This window comes from Lissotriton vulgaris, chromosome 3_1 (genome assembly GCF_964263255.1).
Source record: "Lissotriton vulgaris chromosome 3_1, aLisVul1.2, whole genome shotgun sequence".
Classification (NCBI taxonomy): domain Eukaryota; kingdom Metazoa; phylum Chordata; class Amphibia; order Caudata; family Salamandridae; genus Lissotriton; species Lissotriton vulgaris.
The window spans coordinates 931,221,269-931,245,850 of NC_141689.1; the positions used below are offsets into that span (position 1 = coordinate 931,221,269).

The following is a 24,582-nucleotide window of genomic DNA, read 5'->3' on the forward strand; positions in this document are numbered from 1 at the left end:
TGGGACTAGAGGGCCTGGTGTGAGTTGAAGTGCTGGCTGCCTGTACACACACACCCCTCCCTGTTGACAAGGCTACCTCCCTGTGAAGTGGAACAGAGTAAGGCAACAGGTTACACATGGCTCTTGTCTCGAAAATATTCCATCCTGCTCAGCTGTGGGGCAAGGGTACCTGGTGGGAGTTGTAGTGCTGGCTTCCCACCCACAAACACCCCTCCCTGTTAAGATGGCTACCTACTTGTAAGTTTGAAGAGAGCAATGTAATGTCTGCCACATGAATTTGGGTGTGGGGAGTGTTCCATCCTGCTCAGCTGTGGGACAAGGGGGCATGGTGGGAGTTGTAGTGCTGGCTTCCCCCCCACTAACACCACTCCCTGATAAGATGGCTACCTACCTGTAAGTGTGAAGAGAGCAATGCACTGTCTGCCACATGGTTGCGGGTGTGGGGAGTGCTCCGTCGTGGTCAGCTGTGGGGCAATGGTGCCTGCTGGGACCCCTCCCTATTAGGATGGCAACCTCCCTGTGAAGTGGAGCAAAGGAAGAGAAAAGGTTACACATGGCTCTTGGATGGGGGAGTGCTCCATCCTGCTCAGGGGTAGGACAAGAGAGCAAACGATGGCTACCTACCTTTTTGAAGAGAGCAATGCAATATCTGCCACATGGTTGTTGGTGTGGGGAGTGTTCCATCCTGCTGGGTTGTGGGACAAGGGGGCCTGGTGGGAGTTGTAGTGCTAGATTCCTACCCACAAACACCCCTCTATGTTAAGATGGCTACCTACCTGTAAGTTTGAAGGAAGCAATGCAATGGCTGCCACATAGTTCTTGCTGGGAGGGGAGTGCTCCATCCTACTGGGCTGTGGAACAAGGGTGCCTGGGGGGAGTTGTAGTGCTGAATTACCACCCACAAACACACCTCCCTGTTAAGATGGTCACCTACCTCTAAGTTTGAGGAGTGCAATGAAATGGCTTCCACGTGGTTGTAGGTGTGAAGGGGAGTGTTCCATCTGGCTCAGCTGTGGGACAAGGGTACCTGGTAGGAGTTGTAGTGCTGGCTTTCCACCCATAAACACCCCTCCTTGTTAAGAGGCTACCTACCTGTAAGTCTGAAGGGAGCAATGCAATGGCTGCCACATGGTTCTGACTGGGGGGAGTGCTCCATCCTTCTGGGTTGTGGGATACCGGGGCCTGGTGGGAGTTGTAGTGCTGGCTCCCCACCAACAAACATCCCTCTCTGTTAAGATGGCTACCTACCTGTACGTTTGAAGAGGACAATGCAGAGGCTGCCACATGGTTCTGGCTGAGGGGGATAGTGTTCCATCCTGCTGAGCTGTGGGACAAGGGTGCCTGGAGGGAGTTGTTGTGCTGGCTGCCTGAATACATGCCTCCCCTGGGAATGTTGCTAGCTTCCTTTGGGGTGATTCAGAGGAAGGAAATATTAGATCTGTGTTGGGAAGAATGTGGTGCACATGAGTGCATTTGGGCCTAGGAAGTGTAGCTTTGTAGTTGTGCAAGACAATACATAGCAGTGTAATGGTAGACATGAGTTGGTACTTACCAGCCTCCAATCCCCCGGGTATTCCTGTGAGACTCTCTGGATGTAGTATGGCAAGCACCTTCTCCTCCCATTCAGTAAATGTTAGTGGTGGAATAGGAGGGCCACCGCCAGTCCTCTGAGCCAGCTCATGGTCCTTGTTGGCACACTCTTTCACCCTGGTCTTGAGGTCATTCAACCTCTTCCTGATCTCCTTTTGGGTGCGCGGTGTGGTCCCTACTGCATTGACTTTTTTGACTATCTTTGCTCACATTTGATTTTTAGTGGCTAGTGGTGTCTGTTGGACCATGCTTCCGAACAAATGTGGCTCTACTCTAATTACCTCATCTACCATTACTGACAACTCATTGTCAGTGAATTTGGGCATTTTCTTCTGTGACATGCTGTGTGATGTGCAAAAGTGGGAAAAGTTCATCAATTGTTGCGATTGTGGTGGAAACAAAGGATTGTTCCGCTGTCATCGCAATTGTATCCTAATTTCACGAGCCGTCAATCCGCTGGTCGTGTGGCAGTTTTGGGTATTTTTGCAGCACATCCGACTGCCGCGGATGGATTTTCACCAGCTCCGGGCGGTCCAGGCGGTGTTTCGTGTGATCCGTCCGCCGCAGTCATATTTTTCTGGCCGATCGTCATAATTTGACCGCCGGTTTTCCCGCAGTGACTGCGGACAGTTAATTTCTGCTACCTTGGCAGTCTGAATGGTTTTCCGACTGCCATCCTAATCGACCCGTTGGTTACAATATAACACCATATAATGCATAACATCAGTTTGAGGATAGCTAGATCCCTGATTCAAGGCCTCAAATTAATAGGAATTTATAATCAAAAGCTACCCCTGTATAGAGATAATGCCCAATTCTCACCGGTCCAAGCTATTGCAAGGCATAACAGTGTCACCGGTGGCTACCTTTCTTAGACTACTGCTGGACTTTTGTAGAACAGAAGAAGGGCTGTAACTTCTGAACCAAAGGCCTCAAACTCAGAAGAAGGACTGTTTTACCTGTTGAACGAAACTCCAAGGGCTAGATCTGTCCCCACTAGAACCCAGGACAGAAGAGTGGACTCCAGGGGCTGGTTGGTTAGCCTCCTGTTAAGCACAATGAGCACAGAAGTTACGAGAAGCCTGCAACAAAGCAGAGCCCACAGAATTTCCCAAGGGCCCTGCTGATGGCTTCCGTGAGCTTGAGTCTTAACTCGCCAAGTAGTGCCTAATAGGAGCTTGACCCTTGTCTTGTGTTGGAGTGTATTCTCTCCCCTCAAATTGTAAAAGTGGACCCTCTGAAGCGTTTTCATTAAAGAACTAGAGGCTACCAGCAGACTACTGCTGAACCACAGTCAACATTGTTGCATCGGCGGTTGGATTAAACTTGCTGATTACTCTGTTGAAAGCAGCTCGACTTCTAGAACAATTTCAAGGTCCAAATGTGGAGGATTTCACTGGGTGCAATGCCGAGCACCACTACGCATCCATTATTAGTGGGTAGCCCGCTGCTGCCAGAAAAAAACAACTGAGTCAGAAGGTAAACTTTTCATGAGACAAACCTGGCCCCTGTATCAGACCCATGCTCCATTACAGTCTTTAACTGGTCTTTTGCGCAGAGATGATTTAATGCATGGACAATGTGGGCAATTGCACAGGGCCTCTCACTTTACAAGGGACCCCCTGGGAAACTGGATTTTGTTTATATTTGAGCTCTGACAATTCAATTTCTCTACATAAAAGTCTCTTGCTCACTGCCTTTGTCTACCTCTGTCTTTCTACCCAGGGTGATCGTAAGGAGTTTTGGAGTCCAGTCAATAAAACTTCCACTGTTTTATGTGATCCTGTTCAAGTTTAACATATAAATAAGCATTTTGATTTGGCATCATGCAGGCTTGAATTAGCAAGACATGAATAACAAAATTCAAACTTGCTCCCTGTAGGGGCCCCCAAAATAAGTCTTGACCAGGGCCCCACAAGTCCATAAGATGACACTGGTTGTGCTACAAAACTCCCAAACTCCTAAAAATCATAGCTCCGGTTCCCCCATTCATTTTTTGCACAAGTAAAATGTATACTATTTTTTTAAATTGGAGTTCGATTTGTATTAAGTTGTGCTTCTAACTTTTTGTTTTGCTACTGATAAATGCTTCACCATTGTTCCTTTGGGTTAAGCCTGGCTGCTGTTTGCCACAGCTACCCTGGACCGAGCTATAAAATAACGTAATTGGACCTGATGCAAAACAGTAACATTATTGTTTGGTGAGGTCTCACAAACGCCCTCACTTTCTCACACACTTATCAGAGTAATCCCAGTTGAATAATTGGGTGGTTTGTACCTGGCTCTCTGCTGGGTCACAATCAAACTTTTTTGCCTCTACTATCCATTTTTTTGCTGAATCCGTTTTTGTTGGCCTATGGACTCGGTGCACTCTAGCACCGCAAAGCAGCACTAAAATGCTTGTGCTTTCTCTTTTAAATATGGTAAGATTGGCTTATACCTGTTTGGCCCATTTAATCTACTTATACGTCCCTTTGAGAGTAGTATACCATATACCCAGGGCTTGTAAATAAAATGCAATGAGTAGGCCTGCATCACTTATTGTGCCAACCACTTAAGCAGCCGTTCAAAACATGCCCCAGGACTGTAATTGCAGCTTGAATGCAGCTGTAAACTGCCAGCTGGACTTGACAATATAACTCCCTTGCTAAGCCTTAAGCTCCTCTTTTACTGCCTACAGATAATCCCAAAGGTAGGCCTAAGGTAAGCCATGGGGCAAGGTGTGGTGTCATTAAATATTGACCATGCACCTTTAACTTTTACATGTCCTGGTAGTAAAAAACTCATAAATTAGCGTGTTGCTAATGTGAGACCTACCTGTTCGACAGGATGACATTAGGTTGCTTTATTACATTTAATATGTTTTATTTTTTTAGAAAGATGAGCATTTCATGTTTGAAGTCTATGACATGTTAATTAAAAATTCAAATTAATGGTAAAGTTGGTTTTTAAATTACAATTTTCAAAATTTGGAATTATTCTGCTCTGACTATTTGGTGGCAGCAGCCTGGTCCTGGGTCACATGAATGGGTGTAATTGAGAGTTGGACATTGCTTATTTCTCCTACACAGCCACACAATAAAAGCATTAGGTGTTCCTGGATGGGCTATCAACTAGCAGAATAGGGGAACGGAGCTGGGTATAGCCACACTTGCAACTGAATAGGCTTTGCTCTGCCCTCACAGAAAGGGCTTGTTAGAACTGCATTTTCTCTGCAGCCCGTTTATAGCCAGGACAGGGAAGGGTGTAAATTCCAAACACTTCAATGAGAAACTTCTGAACCCAGCCTTAGTGAGTCCTAACCCCCAAATTGGTGCCCCTCTAGTCCGGGGCCTTTGATGTTAGTGCTAAAGGTGCCCAATCAGTCAAAATCCAAAACTTGGGGTTTAGAAATTTTTAGCATAAAAACTGCTCTGAGAACCAAAGGAAGACTTAGACTAACCTGCTTGAATCCTAGATCAGCCTGACTTCATGGTAGCTTCTGCTATGTTCTTCTTCGCAGCAGAACTCCTGTTCAGTGGTTTTTCACAAAGGAATTATCCGGCCTCCTGAAACTCTCACTGGCTATAATCTTCTTCTTCTTCCTGCTTGAGATTTTCAACTTCCGTAAAAGTGACCATTCTTGAATGTAAAAATGTTCACTGTTACTTTATCAAGTGGCTCCCTGATGATCCTTCCTTAGGCAATGCCTGCGGCATTGCCCTCCAAACTTTACCTTACCAGAACATAGATTTTGAAAATTCCTCTAAGTCTGAAGGTAAGCAACAACAGGGCCAGATTCACTGCGGACAGCCATGTTTGTTTTACTTTGAACCGGTCTCGTGTGACTAGATGTTCAAGGTTGGTGCTTTGATCTTTTAGGCACTAGTTTTTACTAAAAACTTTAGAAATTCATAACTCTGGTTCTACTTGTTGGTGTTTTGTCATTTTGGTGTCAAATAATTCCTTAAAACTTACTGTTGTGTTTTCACATTATTACGGTTTTTGTGCTTCATAAATGCATTACACATTGCTTCTAAGTTAATCGTGAGCACTTTTCCTGCCAAGCCACCCAGGATCAATCACAGTGTAATTTAGATTTTTTTAAATTACATTTTTGTGGATCCCCCTGCCATGGACTGTGGCTTATTCTTTACTAGAGCTATCACCCTAGTAAATCAGCAACCCAATTTCTCAAAGGTGAGTACTAAAAAGTTGTACTTCACAGACTAGTACACACGATAGATTGCATATGTTTCCAGTGAACTTCATATACCAGGGAAATTGTTCATGATCTCAGAGGATAAGGACGCCAATTGTCTCCTCTGTTGCAATCCATGATTTGTATGCATAAGTGTACTGATTTGGGCAAGGCAAATTTTTAATTACACAGATGACATTTTCCACAGTTAATGTTACTTGAAATTCATAAACCTTTGCCTACACAAGTTTGAGTAATTTTCACCAGCACAAGACAGGTTCAAGCAGAAAAAGTCTTACAGAAATGGCGCAACTGCAGTCAAAAGTTATTTTCAACTCAAATTTATCTCCTGTTAGTACCATCTAGTTTCTGTGTGAAATATGCCCTCACTTAAAAAGATCAGGAGTCAGAAGGCTAGTTACATAATTGTGTGTAATTTCACAAAAACAATGCAATTTGTGTCCACCTCAGAACTAAACCCTAGTCTGGCCTCGGGTGCCTGCTAGACTGAATCCTAAAAACTGAAACCTAGATTGATATAAAAAGTATGTAGCTTGCATGATACTAGCTGTTCTTCAAACTGGCCAATATCCTGATAGAACAATTCAAGCATGCAACTACTTTATGTAAGTGTGCCTGAAAAACGGCTAAATTCTGTATGGAAGAAGAAAAACAAGAAGCCAATGTTTGTTTTTCTTTATGACCCCAGTAAAGTACCCTAGAGTCGATTCTACAGTTCCAAAGAGCCTCACCTAACTGAATGTAGGGCCTAAGTTATAGATGGCTGGTATTGGAAACCATCCAGCAACTGGAGAAAGTGCTAAATCTTGAAGAGGGTTTACCAGTGGCAAACCCTTCACTATCCTAAAATGGATGTTTTTTTTCAATGATTGAATCCGCTTCAGATGTATTACTTCTTTCAGATATCAAAACCAGACTGTGAGATTCATTACAATGGCGGTCGAATGAGCATCTGAACGCCATCATTTTTGCCAGGCATCCACCCGACTATGGGCCCAATTCCGATCTCGCTAGGAAAGCCATCCATACGACTTGGTTCTGGAGGGCTTTCCGAGCAAGACGTGGTCCAGGAGTCCAAACGAGCGGGAATGATGCTGCCATATGCTTATGACTTGTTTCACTCGGACTCCCATTGAACTCTATGGGAGCTGTGTACAGACGCTAAGTATGGGCAAAATTTGCGAATTCGCGGTCAGCGAATTCACGCAAAACTGAATTCGTGGTCCGCAAAATTCGCGAATTTGTGCAAACTTGTGAATTTTTTTATGTTCCCGGGTTTTATTTTTCAGCGCGGCTACAGCGAACTTCCCTATGCGGTCGTTTTTGGGCATGGCCATCTCGTTCGCGGGAGGAAAACAACTCAGCAAACTCAGAATCAAGGTAAGTCAATGCAGCGCGCACGAGATTGTATTTTTAAAGCGCAAACAAGCAAAAAAAATTGCGAACTTGCGAATTGCGGATTGCGGATTGCTTGGCAATTTCGCTCGATTTGCGGATTGCGAAATTGCCGAAAATCCGCAAATTTCGCGAGCGGAACAAATTTTCAGCCCATGCTTAACAGACGCGTACACAGGCTCTCGTAGCAGAAAAGGGGTGGTGGGGACAAGAGTACACCCTGTGGCGGACACCCCATGGTGCCCACCACACTGTGCATGCCTGGATTGGGGGAACCCACGGGTACACCCCTGTGACAGATTCGGAGTGCCCGGGTGAAGGGGGGCCTGCTTCGGCCCCCTGAAGTACTCTTACAACAGCCGTTTCATTTCGCAGAGAAAAAGGCAGCATGTTTTTTCTACGTACAAGTAATACAGACAGGTTTAGGTCGCAGAAACGATTCAGTTGGGGCGTACGCGAACTTCGATCCATATTTGATCATTCGGACCTGTGTACGATTCGGTCGTAAACAAGGGCTACGAATCAGATCCCGTAAGGCCTAATGCGATTCGAATGCCTTATGAGCGATATCAGAATCGACCCCTATATGTGGGCTGTTCCACCTAACCATTTACAATTCGACCACTGTAGAGGCAGTCATAAAAATGCCTTTTCGCCTTTGCAGCTTGTGCTGTGGCCCAAAAAATTTGCCTGTAGTATATTTACAGGAAAATTATGTGGGATTATATGCAGAAATATTAAGGGAGCAAGTGTGGCCCTGCAGTTAGTGCACCCTCACATCCAAAATGGACCTAAGGTTGTGTTTTACACTAAGAACATAGTGCTAAATGCAACAAAACAGGTATAGCCACAGCCAACAGTCACCCGTGTTCTATTCCTGTGCTGTTGGGTAGGCATTTATGCCCCAGAATACTCCAAATTACACAGACAGGCACAATCACCTAATTTTCCATGATTTTGCAACACAAGAGTAACACCCGATTATTTCTATTACTCCAGCATAAGTAGATTTTTGCCCAGGCCTGCATTCGTCCTTGAGGTCCACTTTTTCCATCTAATTCATTCTTAATCTCTTTTTAACTTTCCCTTTTTGAATTAACACCAAATTCCCCTGTTTCATATTTTACATTTCCCTCATTCTACTTTTTTCTTTTTCACCCTATTTCTTTGTGTTTTTACTTTTCTTTTCTCCCATTTTTAATTTTTCCTACAAGGCAAACCTTTCCCTACCCCTCTGTTTTCCTTCTCTCTTCCATCATCCTTATGCCTGCTTCAATTTTCCCAATTCGTTCCAAGGCAACATTTTTCGAGTTTTTAATGTAGTGAGTTTTTAACTATTTTAGTTTATCTTTTTTCGAAGTGAAACTTTCAACATGGCACATACTGTCACTGCTAATTAGTGCTAGATTTACTAAATGTTAACGCAATGGAATACAGCAATGGAAATTACTGTGCTGTGTTGCGTTAAAGAGAGAGAGCACAATGAGCCCTATCCACTACCATATGACACAGTTTTGATCTCTCGTAGCGCTGGTGTACTTCTGGGGCCTAATTTATGAGGCCGTGCGTCACTTTTACGCCGCTGATGCGTCACTTTTTGTGACGCACCTGCAGCGTAAAAAATGTGCCTTGTTGCACCATAGTTACAAAGTGATGCATCTAGGTAAAAGCGTCACTTTGTAAACCCCTGCGCTACATTATACCTGCGACAGGTATAATGTATGCAGGGGGGCGTTCCGACACAAGAAAGGGTCTTAGAAGTGACGCAGTGAAATCTATAAGATTTAATTGCGCCACTTCTAGGACACAAATGCGTCAATTTCTTACGCCTGCCTCACAGCAGGCGTAAGACTGACGCAGGCCCTTTCACATGGGGCAAGCCCTATGTGAAAGGGCACATTGCTGGAGTTGCGTCACTTTTGTGACACACTCCATCAATGCGTCACTTTTGCGCCATACAGATACGTCAGAAATACTGATGTATCTGTAACTCCTTGCGCCATGATTCGTCATACTGTAAATATGACGCATCATTGGTGTCGCAAGGAGGGCGCAGTGAAAAGTGACGCATCGCTGTTTTCACGCAGCAATGCGTCACTGTTCATAAATGAGGCCCCTGGTTGCTTAACGCCAAAGCGGGCCCCCTTGCACCAAGGTGTATGCATACCTGCAATGTAGTCAGAATAGTTTTTTCACAGGAAGGTATCATTACTGCTATGGTACCTTCCTGCACAAAAATATTCTTAGAGGGCTATTTCTCTCTATAAGTGTGCAGCAGAATACAGCACACTTGCAAGGAGGCAGTAACAAGGATAAATAAGGATATTTCTTCTCGTTATAACAGCATGTGTATTGACTTCGGTATATATGGGTTTCAATCAAAATACATAGGTCGGTGCATGGAAATGCCCATGCTCTCCCATTGTAACTTCTACCCGATAGAAGAAAGTCATGAAAAATCCATGCAGGAAGGGCTGGTGGATCAATTTAGCTATTCTTTCAATTGGTCTTGTGCAGAACCCAAAATCTTGTGTGATTTCAGAAAGAATGTAGTTACCAAAGTGGCTATAGTAACTCATTGTCTTTGTACTTGTTTCATTAGGAACACCACAGCCCACTTCTGTTGGAAAACAGAGCCTGAAGTCACTGTGCAGAGCAAGGCTCAGAGTGAATTAGCTACTACGCATTGGAAATAAAAGATGTGTCATGCTCCATCAGCCCCTGATCAGGAAGTGATCATTGCAGACTATGGCAGGTGAGTTGGAGGAGGGAGGGATTAAGCCTTCAGTGTTACAAATCATCTATTTCATTTCATTCACTATATAGGAATGCTGCTTAGGTCAGACAACACAGTGACTATAGGGGATATGTACTAGAGTTTTGGCAGAAATTAATTTTCTGTAATATTTCTAGGCAGATGCTCAATTTCAACCTTTATTGGTGTGTCACATCTGTGGTCTCAAAAGCACCCATCTTTATAGCCAACACACGTTTTTCTAATTTCTTCAGAGGTTATACTATTTCACTAGATATTTTATTTCAAAAGCCACCGATTCGTCTGCATTTATTTTCCAAGTTAAGGGGTTTAAAGGACAGATACTATGGTAATTGTTTAACCCTTTGGCATTATTTCATTTCCATCCTCTTCATGTAATTCCCCTGTTGATAGCCAAAATAAAAGAGTTTCCAGAGGTGACTGTGGTTATACTCCATTAGAAGCGGCTGAGAAGTTCCTACTCCTTCTCAAACTAGAAGTGTCCCCAGTGTGGATGACAGTCCACTGTCTTTCCTCTAGCCATCTGGGTCAGGACTTTTAATATTATCTTTCTGTAGGTAAATATTACAGGTATGAAAGCAAACAGGCTTGTGTGTGTGTACCCTATCACAAAAATACGTTTTAGATGTCTTTCTACTAAAATATTGTATTCAGCATATTGGTTACTTAAAATATAATGAAGCTAAGCCTTTACAGGAAAGTATTAATGTACTATTATTAACTCTACATGAATCTACCTTAATTATATTTATATCTTTAAAGCTGCATGATGTTTTTCACATGCTCCGAAATAGGTTTCCTCTGAGATCAACCGTCTCATCCTTTTTAAACCCGACCTCAGGAAAACCTATAGACAATAGTTTGAAGAGAAGTGTCAAGATACACTAACCTTGCAATCCAACAGAAGCGATGTCAGCTTCCACACTTCTTCAAACTCGCAATAACTTTTAGATTAACAAATTCAAGGTTGCAGGTGGACATGATGAGCTAAAGGGAACAAGACATCTGAATGAAACAGCGATTCTGGAAATCAACACTCCGCCTAGTTTTGCCTCTGGCTTTGACCTCCACTGAACGCTCATTGATCCCTAAAGACAGTAGAAGAGTTTTAGTATGAATACTCTGTTGAAAGACACTGCTCTTATCAGAGAAGAAAATAAAAACAGATAATATTGAAATTGAACACTATTATATCCAAAATGAGAATACAGCAGCCATAGTAGTTATGTGATAAGCTTTTAAATCAGGGATGCTATTATATCACTAGCTGCATACCGCAAATAGAAAATGAGAGAGGTGTTATAAACTATCCAGCAAGAAGCAGGTAAAATGCAGAAGGCCCCCTTTTTAGATACATCTTAATAATCATGTTAACATAAGTAGAAAAATAAAACAATACTATGAGATTCATATCCATACTAATATTATAAAGAGAGAGCGCAAACCTTTGAGGCGGGTAAGCTCCGGAACCACAGCGCCAACCGGCACACCCAATACAGCGTTGGAAAGGAAAGTATCAGCAGATGAACATAGGCTATACACCAGCCCAACAGAAGGGAGAAAGAACGTTTGGGAAAAAGTAGTCCGTTGTGGGCATGTGCGTTCTGCTGTAAAGCGATGTGCATGTGCATACAGCGATGGGCGTGTGCATTCGGCAAAAGCCTGCGGTTGCGATAAGCGTTCTGTGTGGGACTAGAGTTCTAACACGAGTGCGCATGCCCTTCGGCATTGTTGTGGGCATGTGCCATCGGATATATGATGTTACCACGCGCGCGTTACAATGACCTACCATTACAACGCGGTTGTAACAACGCAAGTCGTTACAACGACTTGCGTTGGGGGGGGCGCAAATTTAAAATATTTAATTTACTATTCCAACACCAGTCCCCGTGGATAGTAGGGAAGGTGTTGGGATAGTAAATTAAATGGTTTACTATCCTCGAGCACCCCCTAGTGCAATTCGTTGTAACAACTTTCGTTGTTACAACCGCGTTGTAATGGTAGGTCGTGGTAACGCGCGCGTTGTAAGCGTTGCATACCTGTGCCATCAGAGACGCCGGAATCATTCAGAAGCAGGAGTTGTGGCGTATGCCATTGACGCGATGTGGGGCGTCTAAGTGCACCGCGCCGTGTTTGGGGAGTGCGTGCATTTTGCGGCGATCGAGGCGTCGGCTGGAGCGGACACACACATTCGCATATTGCGGCATATTGCGACAAGAACAACAAACAGAAAAGCACACGCTCACCGTCAGCGGTACCGAAAGAGGGCTTCTGAGCAGACGCACAGGCAAGTTTTGAAATAAATTTGCCTTGCCTATTACAACCATTGCAGACATTATATTTCATCCCCGGACAACGTCAGGGCGGGCTGCTAGTTTCTTTATAAAATGAGAGATTGTTCTCAATCACACATTTGAATGTCAGGTGTACAAGGAGAACGAAGGAATTAAATAATCAAAGTTTGATAATGTGTAACAGGTTCAAACTCGGGCCATTTAATTCAAGTTTTATGTAGAGTAAATAAAGTCTTTTTGGACTACTATCCTATGCTATATAATGAATCTCATCTGTACAAATCTCTGTCCTGCTACACATTGATGCATTTCTAGGAGAAGTAACTTTGCCAGTTCTGAGCTCTGACTCAGCTGATCTTTTATTCCGCCCCAAAGCTGAGGGTGAAATTAGGGAGTCAGTAAAACAATGGCTCTTATCTTAATTACCAGGAGAGGATGGTTTTGGTGCTGACTTTCACAAACGTTATGCTACGAAATAAGTAAAGCCCCTCACAAGTCTCTTCAAGTCATTATTATTAGGTGGATCAATCCCTGTGCCTTTAAAGAAGGGAATGTTAATAAAGTTGGATACAGCACCTTCATCTTGAAGACCAATAACACTGCTTAATACAAGTTGAATAATATATACTAAACTATTGACCAACAATACATGAATCCTTTTTCTCATACATAAAGATCTCTGCAAACATGCTACATGCCAGAAATTATTGATCTTGTCACAGCAAACAAAATTCCTGCTGCAATATTTCCGTTGGACGCAAAAAGATGCTTGATATCTTGAGTGGGATGCTTTTGTTTACAATTTTGGAAAAAATTGGGTTTCCTCTCCAGGTAATGAGATCAGTCATTAACTTTATTATAGTACATCTGCCCAAGTCCCAATTAGTGATCAATATGCAGGATACATTTTACCCAGTAGAAGAACTTGACAAGGATTCCCTAAATCTCCTACTCTTTTCGCCCTTTTTACTGAACTCTTTGCTCAATATACTCACTGCCAGATTTAAATTCTGTTGCCTTTTTCAACAGACTCTAAGATCATGTTACATGCAGATGATACTGCTTTTTTTTTGTGAACAGAAAGAAGGACATTTTAAGTTGCTTTACATATATAGATAGGTAAATAGCTTGAAAGTATATCAAATTACTGAATCCAAGAGTCCCTATTATTTTAACACTTCCCCTGAAATGTTGTGTGACAATTTAAGGTGAAACTTTAATAGATATCCCAAAAGATATTTTTTGGGGGGATACATCAGTGGGCATGTTTGAAATTAATGATATTTTCTTTCATGGAAAAATACATGAACTCTTATTCATATGGAGGTCCAAAAGTTATCAATGATTGGTAGAGTTATGTTATTTCAAATGTCTCTTCTTCCCTAACTTCTTTTTCATTTGTTGACTATTTTATGTAAACTTGACAAAAATGCCTTTATTATATTTGAAGATTGATTGTTAGTTTTATACGGAATTATTGGTGACCACTGATCAATATAAAGGTTTTACAACCACCCAAAGCTAAGGGCTGCCTTAAGATGCCCGGGTTTATTTCATGCATCAGTCTACTGTTATTTTTCCACTAATTTTTCCAATTTTGAAAACGCTTTATTTGCCATAAGTTTGAGTCACTTTGGCATAGGTAATTTACATAGTGTACTAAAGACCCAAATGTTCCAAAAAAGGTTGAATACAATACATTACATAGCGCCATGAGACAAAACTATATTTCTCATTATAAGATTTCAAGCTAGATGTTGGGCCCCTCTTCAAAACTGGAAGCAAATAGCTTCCTGACTCATTGATTCATTGATGGCAACAATTAGAGATTAGCAAAGTAGGTCATTTTTAAAAGGGTGCTCGAAAAAAAAAATTCACTATGCCCTGCAAACACTCTTGATAGGCATTTCTACAATTTTTCTTTCAGGTGATAACTTCAGCTTTTAGTAACTTTTCAAAAGACGCAATAATGTACCTACTGAAAGTATAGAAAATGTTGTAGAAAATTATTAGTGCTCGTCAAAATATTTGTACAAAGAACCCTATGGAAATGTGAAAAAAGCTGTTGATGCAATATGTGAGTGGAATTTATTTTTGTGTCAATGGTGATTGCTAGCTCTCTTGTAACTATACACTAGAAATCTCATTGGTCCGTGTTACAATGAGTGGCAGACTAAGAAGTAAAATATGCCAACATAAATTTTGGTACCATGCCACTATAAACAAATTACCAGTATATCGTGGAATTTTGGCCAACTGGACACACACTGAACAGACGGTATCACGAAAGCTGTGGAAGCCAGGCTAAACTCTCATATTTGATTTTGCACTGGCGGTTTCCACCTCAACAATCACTTTTCTTCTGGTGCCTGTTGTCTGGAGGGAGTTGCTAACAGGCATTTTCTAAATTGTAACAACAAATCTGATGTTACCATTAAAAGAGGTTTATGATTTCACTTTTATTGGTACTAAATATGACATATCTACCTGCTTCCAATTAGGAATTACAGCTTGTTAAATGTAATAAAGAATCCACAATGTTATCCTATTTGAGGGGTGGGCCTCACATTAGTGACAAACAGGAGTTTTTCACTACCAGGAAATATAAAACGAAAAAGTACATGTAAAACTGTTTAAATACACAGCACCCTGACCTACCCCACGGGTGACCTATATGTAATAAAAGGGGAGTTTAAGGCTTGGCAAGAGGGTTTAAATGCCAAGTTGACTTGGCAGTGCAAAACTTAATTTAGGCTGCAATAGCATGTTTTGGAGGGCTACTTAAGTGGGTGGTACAATACGTACTGCAGGCCCACTGTAAGCATTTAGTTTACAAACCCTGTGTATATAGTATACCACTCTACTAGGAACATATAAGCAAATCAAATATGCCCATTAGGTATATGTCAATCAAGCCATGTATAGGGGAGTGAGAAGAATTACTTTACCACTGGTTAGGAGCGATAAAGTTCACAGAGTCCTATGGCCAACAAAAGAAATAAAAATGCAGCAGAAATTGGGAAATTGGGGGTAAAACAGCAAAATGTTTGGGGGAAGACCACCATAAAGCTGACAGGTCTAATACTTCCATAGTTGTCTGCTATTTGTAATCAATACCTTAACATAAGAAAAATGTTTTTAACATGATTCTGGCTTCTACTGTTCAAACAATATAAACAAACATTAGGTTCACCATCCTGATGGAGGTTTCTTTGCAGAAATAGCAAGTGGAAGGGAGTTTTTGGTAATAAATAATGGATGACTACTTGTAAGGTTAGCAAAGTATAAAATATCAGTTTGAATCATGACTCGTTATGAAAATTACCAAGGTGCAAAATAGATGTTTATCTCCTCACAGTATCCCCACCGGCTACTTCACAGTAAGAACTGTAACTATCATTATTCAACCCACTCCTTATGTCCTCCCCGATATGAGGGCTATTTCGTATTCAAGCCTGATGGAAACTTGGATAAGCTTGAAAGTATGCTGGAAGTTGCAGCTGTCTTCGGACATGTTTGGAATCCAGCATCATCATGGTTTTATGCCTGTTGTTAGCCTAGACATTTTGATATTACTCAAATAATTATAATATGCTTACAAGTAGAGGCTTTCAACCACCTCTGGTCATCCATTGGTCTTTTGTTGTGTCATTCCCACTTTTCTGCCGCCCACTACAGCATATAGCATGGGGCAGAGCGTCAGCCTACTTAAGGCACTGGCTAACTTTACTGTTAATGACTGCATTTCGCTCTCTTCGAAGGAGCACATCCACACACGCTACTTTCCTTCAGTATCATTTTTTGATTTTTCTTCATAATTACATTAGTGTTGCTTTTCTATTTAAAGCCTGATGTAATAACAGCATGCTTCAGATGAACATTCAATCTTTATCAGATTCTATTTCCTGCTAATGCAATTCTACATTTCTTTTGGAGTGTTTGGCTTTCCTGACTGCTGCTATGTCACAGCACAGATGATTATGTCCATTTGAAACGGGTCTGCATGAAATTATTCTTTCTTTCTTTCTTTCTTACTTTCTTTCTTTTTTCCTTTTTTAGGCCGACCATATTATGTGTATAACATAGTTACTTATATGGGTTTCAGCCAGACGTCCTCCATTAGTCTATGGTTAGTGTCATTCACATTTTTCTTCCACACTCTGCAGCATGCATTAAGGCACATGGTCTCAGCCCTCTTCAGCTGTTGGCTGTCTTTACTAGAAGTTATGGTAAGCTGCCATTTCACAAGGAACACATCCACACACAAAGTAGTTCTCTTCAGTGGCAGGAAACATTACAGTAATGTGTGTTTTTTATATTAAAAAGATTTTACCTATAGCAAATGGTTTTATAGATTGATGAGGACTTGGCATATTCGCAAACAATAAACCTTAGCAAGACCATGGCAAAACAAAGCAATTAATGCCAGAAGGCTGGTGGTCAACGCCAGACCTAGTGCCTTTGCCAATGCTTTTTTTCTTTACTTTCCTTTTGGGAGTGGGCAGAGATTCTCCTTCTAAACTGGCACAAAGAACAGCATGCCTAGCAAAGATGAGGATTATTGATAAATCATTTAAAAATAAGCTGCTACTCTGTATAGAAGAGATCTCTTTTTCTTGAGCTATTAATGCAGGAGGAAGTGACATTTGGCACCTTGAAAGCATGTAATGATAAAAGTGTACAGATTCTTACTTGACCGCATATATTGTTTCTTTGGCTTTAGTTTTAAAACACATTTCACTTATCCATAATGTGAGTCAAATAAATAATATTGCCGTGATTTATTTTGTGATACTGTTTTTTTTAACATGACTAAGGGACGTGCATTAACCACACTTTAGGACCAAACTTATGCACTTAAACTAGAGAGTCAATATGTATCACTGATGAACACTGTACATAACCTAATTGACCCATTACAGTTTAAAAAAAATAATATCTGCGAGCATGGTCTGCTAATCACAGCAAAAGGCATATTTCATAGATAATGTTTTTGGAGAAAAAACATCCTCTCCAGGGAATATGGCTATCAAAAGATAATGACACCCCCGGAGAATTAAATATTTACGCCAGGATCATGACTCCCAAGGTCCCGGGAGCGCTATTAGCTCTGAAAAAGGAGTCTCCTTTTTCATGTATGATTTCCTAATTATTTTCTTAACGTTGACCTTCCTCATAACTGTTCATGCGTACAGTCTATTGAAGTACTGCAGCATCATGAGAAGAACCTCCTGTGTTTGATAATGCTGCTAAAGGTGCATTGTCACTGTTTCAAATGTCTATGGCAAATACCTAGTGCATGTGTTTGAGAGCTGCTGTCAGTTTAACATTTAAAAGATGATGACACTTCCTAACCTTCAAATAGGCTAGGCATGTAAGTGGTTAATTTCGATGCTCTATCATCTGTCATAATTAGGGCCTTATTACGATGCCGCTCAGACGAATGTCTGACCAGCATTGTGTCGGAAACGGGACCACCTACAAGGAGTCGGCAGTCCCGCTTCCCAAACAACAATGCGACCACCTTCAAAGCATTCAGAAAGTGTATATTTTCTATTGCGGATGGTGCTGCGGGCCACAGCACAAGCCCCAATAGGTAAAATAAACTTTTTAAACATCTATGCACCATGAGGTGCCTGCCACATGGTGCTTGGAGTTTTGGGGAGCACCACAGGTGCCCCCTTGCCTCATAGCAGAGGCTGCGGAGGGAACGGTGACCTGATAGGGGCCACCAAAGTCCATTTCCGACTGCCTCTCTATGACAGTCAGACCACCATAGAAAGGTTGTCTGAAAGGAACATTGTAATCCCTATGGTGGTGCCTGAGCAGGCATCGCCCCATTGTAGAGAATTACAGTTAGACGGGCTCCTTGAGGCCATCAAAATCATCAATCGGTCTCTCAGCAGCCTGTCCCCGACCGATGTGCATTAAAATGTGGTGGTCAGACTCCAGCAATATATGTCTGTAAGACCGCAACCGACAGGCCATCAGTTGCGGTCTGACCAAGATCATAATGAGGGCTGTAGAGTCTCATCCATCCTCTGCCACCTACAACCACCTCCATCAATGGTTTCTTACTAAAGATTGATGGAAGGTGCAAAACAATGCTAAGTCCGCCTTATTTAGAGTCCTTGACTCTCCAGATCCTCACACAATAAAACTCCAAACATGTTATGGAGGAAAAGAGCACAACTATCCAAATCCTCCACAAACCCATTCCACAATGAACACAGGCAAGACGCCCGTGCGTTCGGGAGCCCTTAGAATGTACATGGGAGAGGTAGTGGTAAATCATATTTTTTGTTTTAAACAGCCATGCTGATATGTTAGCTCAGCTTGTTTGCACTAAAAAAATACGTATAGGATAAGGTAAAGCATATTCCCCACATTGACAACTTTAACCTGTCGCATCATGCTACATTAAAAATGTAGTCCACTATTATGAATGGCCGCGTAATTGGTATGTTGTTTATTTGAACTTCATAAAATCCAACACAACCTAGTTTGAATTTATTAGGGATGTGCAACATTAGAGTAATTTGCTTTTGCTCAGTTATATCAATTTTTTTTAAAGTATGCACAATTTTGCAAAATTATCCATATTATGCAAAATGCTAAACCACTATATGTTCACATTGTTCACTGAAAAAACCATAGGTTTCACACCAGTTATAGTTAGGTGGAAATTTTACTTGCATTAAACCATTGAAATTCCCACGTTATAGTTAGTTGGACTCACTATAACTTGCGCGTGCAATGCACTGCTGATGACGTCACATATTACATCACTCATGACATGGTCAGTGACATCACTCATGACATATATATATATATATATTGCAAACAATCCGATCCATTCTGCATGAGAGCGCTCACCAGCGTGTGCTAGACCCGAAGGCAGGATCACAGCCCCAATTCAATTATGTACAGAAAGGGCAGCACAACCGGATACTTTTTCAAAGTTAGTTTATTTCACAACACTCCACCGACGCGTTTCAGCCTCACGGCCTTTCTCACGGTCAGTGAGTCCTTTTTTGCTTTCCCATTATATACTGCCCCACATTAGCCATTAAGTAGCATTGTGGGATATGTAGTTTTTAGCAAAAAGTGTTCAAACATAAAAAACAGACAAAAAGGACTGGTGTGTTAACATTACTAGTATAGTACTTAGCGCCCTAAGTTATGTTCACTCAGGGAATGTTATTTTTTATCTTTCAAATTTCTGAGTTTTTGCTGTAATGGGTATAGTACCCTAGTATATAGTCCCTGTTAAGCTGAGTTCACATTTACTCCAGATGTATGTGGGGATCTTCTCCGAAGTTCATGCCTTTAGGTTGTTTCGTTCGGAAACGGACAATGAAGCGGGATTCCATTTGTCGCAAGAGACGGACAGTGTCTCCTCCTCTTTCTGTTTTTGACAGCATTTTCAGTCCGAAAAAGTTCATGGCTCTCCAATCCCCATTTTGACAGGCAGTCAAATGTTTAGCGGTGGCATACAGCATGTTTTGATTTTTCACCGCTCGTATATGCTCCAATATTCTTTTTTTCAGCATGCATGTGGTCGACCCTATGTACTTCATACCGCATTTACACTCTATTACATACACCACATTTTTTGATGTGCATGTTATGTACTGCTTGATGGGCATGTCTTTTCCATCTGGTTCTCGCACTGTCTTTGTTTTTTTGCCTATTTTGCAAGCTTTACACGTAGTGCATGGCTTGAAGCCCACATTCTGTTCCATCCACCATTTGGGTTGTTCTTTGGCTTGGAAGAAGCTTTTAACTAGCAAATTTTGCAAAGACGTGTTTTTTTTGTACGTGATAGACGGGTGCTTGCCCGCCAGGGGTCCCACATCAGGGTCACTGCTGATCAGATGCCAGTATTTGTTCATTTTCTTGGCAATGATGCCACTCTCCTTGTTATATGTTGTGACAAATCTCGGTGGATCTTTATCCTGTGGGGGTTTCTGTTTTTCAATAAGCGTTTCAGCTCTGCTGATTTTGTCTGCCTTTTTTTTGCAGTCTTTTAACACATAGTCCTTGTACCCTCTTGCTAGGAATCTTGCTTTGCTTTCACATATCTTTTTTTCGGCTTCTTCTGGTTTGGAGCAATTTCTTTTCAGCCTTATGTACTCTCCATACGGAATGCTTTTGAGTAATGATTTGGGGTGGAAACTATTGCCATGGAGTACACTATTGGTCGCCGTTTTTTTTCTGAATAGTGTGGTTTCCAATTTGCCTTCTGAGACATATACTTTGGTGTCTAGAAAGTCAATTTCATCGCTACTTGTTGAACAAGTGAACTGTAGACCTTCCTCATTCTGATTTAAGGTTCTAAAAAACTTTTGGAATTGTTCGTCAGTTCCATTCCATATCAGAAAGAGGTCGTCGATATATCTGACCCATAAGATGATCCGGTCCAGTTCTTCTTGGTTGGTTGTATTCCATGCGACCATCTTCTCCCAATATCCCATGGTGACATTTGCATAATTGGGAGAAAAGGAAATCCCCATGGCTGTTCCGCACTCTTGCCTGTATAAAGTGTTGTTGAAAAGAAAGATGTTGTTGGTGAGACAAAGCTGTATCATCTGTAGGAGCATGGATGTATGTTCTATTTCTTTGATGCTGCGTTGTTGTAAGAAATATTTGCATGCTTTTAGTCCCACATCATGTCTTATAGACGTGTATAGAGATACAGCATCTATTGTTACCAGAAGGTAGCCTGGGTTCCACGAAATGTCCATGAGGATTCTCAAAAAATCACCAGTGTCCTTTAGATAGGATGGCATGCTCTGGGCAATGGGTGCGAGAAAGGTATCCACATATCTAGATACTTTTTCATACAATGAATCACAGCTGGAGACGATAGGTCTGCCGGGCGGACTGATCAGGGTTTTATGGATCTTCGGCAGGAAGTATATGCACGGGGTGATTGGAAATTCCGTGATCATATATTTCATTTCATCCTCATTGATCAATCCTTTCGTATGCCATGTCTTTAAGTTTCCATGTAATTCAGACATCATTTTTGTCATAGGATTCGATGTTAGTTTGCTGTAATTTTGCGGTATGTTCAATTGGCGTTCTGCTTCCAGTATGTAATCTCTTGTGTCTTGGATTACAATGTTGCCCCCCTTATCAGCGGGTTTTATTATTATGCTGGTGTTGTTCGCAAGATTTTGTATGGCCTTTTTTTCTTTTTTCGAAATGTTTTGGCGTTTGTTGTCTTTAACTTTTATCAGTTTGTCAATTTCTTCTGACATTGCCTCTGCGAACAGGTCGATTTTATTACCTGGTGATAGGACTGGGCAGTAGCGGGATTTTTTCTTTAATCCTGTGCTTTTATTTAAATTTGTTTGAATATCCATTTGGTGTAGCATTTGCGTGTCTGTTACATCATCACTTTCAGGATTGTACATTGTATTGAATGTTTCTCTTAAATCAGAGAGTTGGTCAGTGGTGGTTTCCTCTTCCGTTTCCATTGCTTGTTGTGTTGTTTCAATCGCATTGTTTGACATCAGTTTGTTGGCATGGATTTTAGCCAATTTTAGTTTTCTTATGAATTTGTATAAATCTATTTTGGTTTGGGGGTAATCGAAATGTGCCTCTGGACAGAACGATAGGCCCTTGTTGAGAACTTTTTGTTCGTCTTCTGTCAATTGATAGCTCGATAAGTTCACGATTAGATTGGCTACTTCCTGCTCCGTAGGGGGTATTGCCTTCTTTCGCCGCTTGGACCTGCGGGTTTTTCTGGTGCTGGTGAGGGATTTGGTGGGTTTTGTATGCCTCTCCCTCTTCCTCTTCTCTGGAAGGGCATTCTCCCTCTGCCTCCTCTGGTGATGTCTTTCTCTAGATTCACCATTTTTACCTCGTCTAAAATGTTGAAGTTTTTTGACTGTTCACTCGTCAAATCCACCAAGCTGGCATCTGATTCACTGCCGCTTGATGCAGGTATGTTCATGGGAAAGTTTTTTTTCAGATTATCGTAGCGTTTTGCGAAAGTGAGAATCCGCCCATGTAAATAATCTAGTTCATCTCTTCTGAACTTTCGTTCTTTGCGCAAAGAACGAAAGTTCACTACGATAATCTGAAAAAAAACTTTCCCATGAACATACCTGCATCAAGCGGCAGTGAATCAGATGCCAGCTTGGTGGATTTGACGAGTGAACAGTCAAAAAACTTCAACATTTTAGACGAGGTAAAAATGGTGAATCTAGAGAAAGACATCACCAGAGGAGGCAGAGGGAGAATGCCCTTCCAGAGAAGAGGAAGAGGGAGAGGCATACAAAACCCACCAAATCCCTCACCAGCACCAGAAAAACCCGCAGGTCCAAGCGGCGAAAGAAGGCAATACCCCCTACGGAGCAGGAAGTAGCCAATCTAATCGTGAACTTATCGAGCTATCAATTGACAGAAGACGAACAAAAAGTTCTCAACAAGCACTATCGTTCTGTCCAGAGGCACATTTCGATTACCCCCAAACCAAAATAGATTTATACAAATTCATAAGAAAACTAAAATTGACTAAAATCCATGCCAACAAACTGATGTCAAACAATGCGATTGAAACAACACAACAAGCAATGGAAACGGAAGAGGAAACCACCACTGACCAACTCTCTGATTTAAGAGAAACATTCAATACAATGTACAATCCTGAAAGTGATGATGTAACAGACACGCAAATGCTACACCAAATGGATATTCAAACAAATTTAAATAAAAGCACAGGATTAAAGAAAAAATCCCGCTACTGCCCAGTCCTATCACCAGGTAATAAAATCGACCTGTTCGCAGAGGCAATGTCAGAAGAAATTGACAAACTGATAAAAGTTAAAGACAACAAACGCCAAAACATTTCGAAAAAAGAAAAAAAGGCCATACAAAATCTTGCGAACAACACCAGCATAATAATAAAACCCGCTGATAAGGGGGGCAACATTGTAATCCAAGACACAAGAGATTACATACTGGAAGCAGAACGCCAATTGAACATACCGCAAAATTACAGCAAACTAACATCGAATCCTATGACAAAAATGATGTCTGAATTACATGGAAACTTAAAGACATGGCATACGAAAGGATTGATCAATGAGGATGAAATAAAATATATGATCACGGAATTTCCAATCACCCCGTGCATATACTTCCTGCCGAAGATCCATAAAACCCTGATCAGTCCGCCCGGCAGACCTATCGTCTCCAGCTGTGATTCATTGTATGAAAAAGTATCTAGATATGTGGATACCTTTCTCGCACCCATTGCCCAGAGCATGCCATCCTATCTAAAGGACACTGGTGATTTTTTGAGAATCCTCATGGACATTTCGTGGAACCCAGGCTACCTTCTGGTAACAATAGATGCTGTATCTCTATACACGTCTATAAGACATGATGTGGGACTAAAAGCATGCAAATATTTCTTACAACAACGCAGCATCAAAGAAATAGAACATACATCCATGCTCCTACAGATGATACAGCTTTGTCTCACCAACAACATCTTTCTTTTCAACAACACTTTATACAGGCAAGAGTGCGGAACAGCCATGGGGATTTCCTTTTCTCCCAATTATGCAAATGTCACCATGGGATATTGGGAGAAGATGGTCGCATGGAATACAACCAACCAAGAAGAACTGGACCGGATCATCTTATGGGTCAGATATATCGACGACCTCTTTCTGATATGGAATGGAACTGACGAACAATTCCAAAAGTTTTTTAGAACCTTAAATCAGAATGAGGAAGGTCTACAGTTCACTTGTTCAACAAGTAGCGATGAAATTGACTTTCTAGACACCAAAGTATATGTCTCAGAAGGCAAATTGGAAACCACACTATTCAGAAAAAAAACGGCGACCAATAGTGTACTCCATGGCAATAGTTTCCACCCCAAATCATTACTCAAAAGCATTCCGTATGGAGAGTACATAAGGCTGAAAAGAAATTGCTCCAAACCAGAAGAAGCCGAAAAAAAGATATGTGAAAGCAAAGCAAGATTCCTAGCAAGAGGGTACAAGGACTATGTGTTAAAAGACTGCAAAAAAAAGGCAGACAAAATCAGCAGAGCTGAAACGCTTATTGAAAAACAGAAACCCCCACAGGATAAAGATCCACCGAGATTTGTCACAACATATAACAAGGAGAGTGGCATCATTGCCAAGAAAATGAACAAATACTGGCATCTGATCAGCAGTGACCCTGATGTGGGACCCCTGGCGGGCAAGCACCCGTCTATCACGTACAAAAAAAACACGTCTTTGCAAAATTTGCTAGTTAAAAGCTTCTTCCAAGCCAAAGAACAACCCAAATGGTGG

At 41.6% G+C, this 24,582-nt stretch overlaps 1 long non-coding RNA gene across 1 annotated transcript in view; it reads left to right on the forward strand.

Moving 5' to 3' along the window:
* The window catches only part of LOC147727233 (uncharacterized), a 106,616-nt gene that overhangs the window by 37,755 nt on the left and 44,279 nt on the right, over positions 1-24,582 (forward strand). The window contains exon 2 of the long non-coding RNA XR_015309460.1: positions 9,789-9,941. This is a non-coding gene — a long non-coding RNA (uncharacterized LOC147727233). The remainder of the gene's footprint in view (positions 1-9,788; positions 9,942-24,582) is intronic.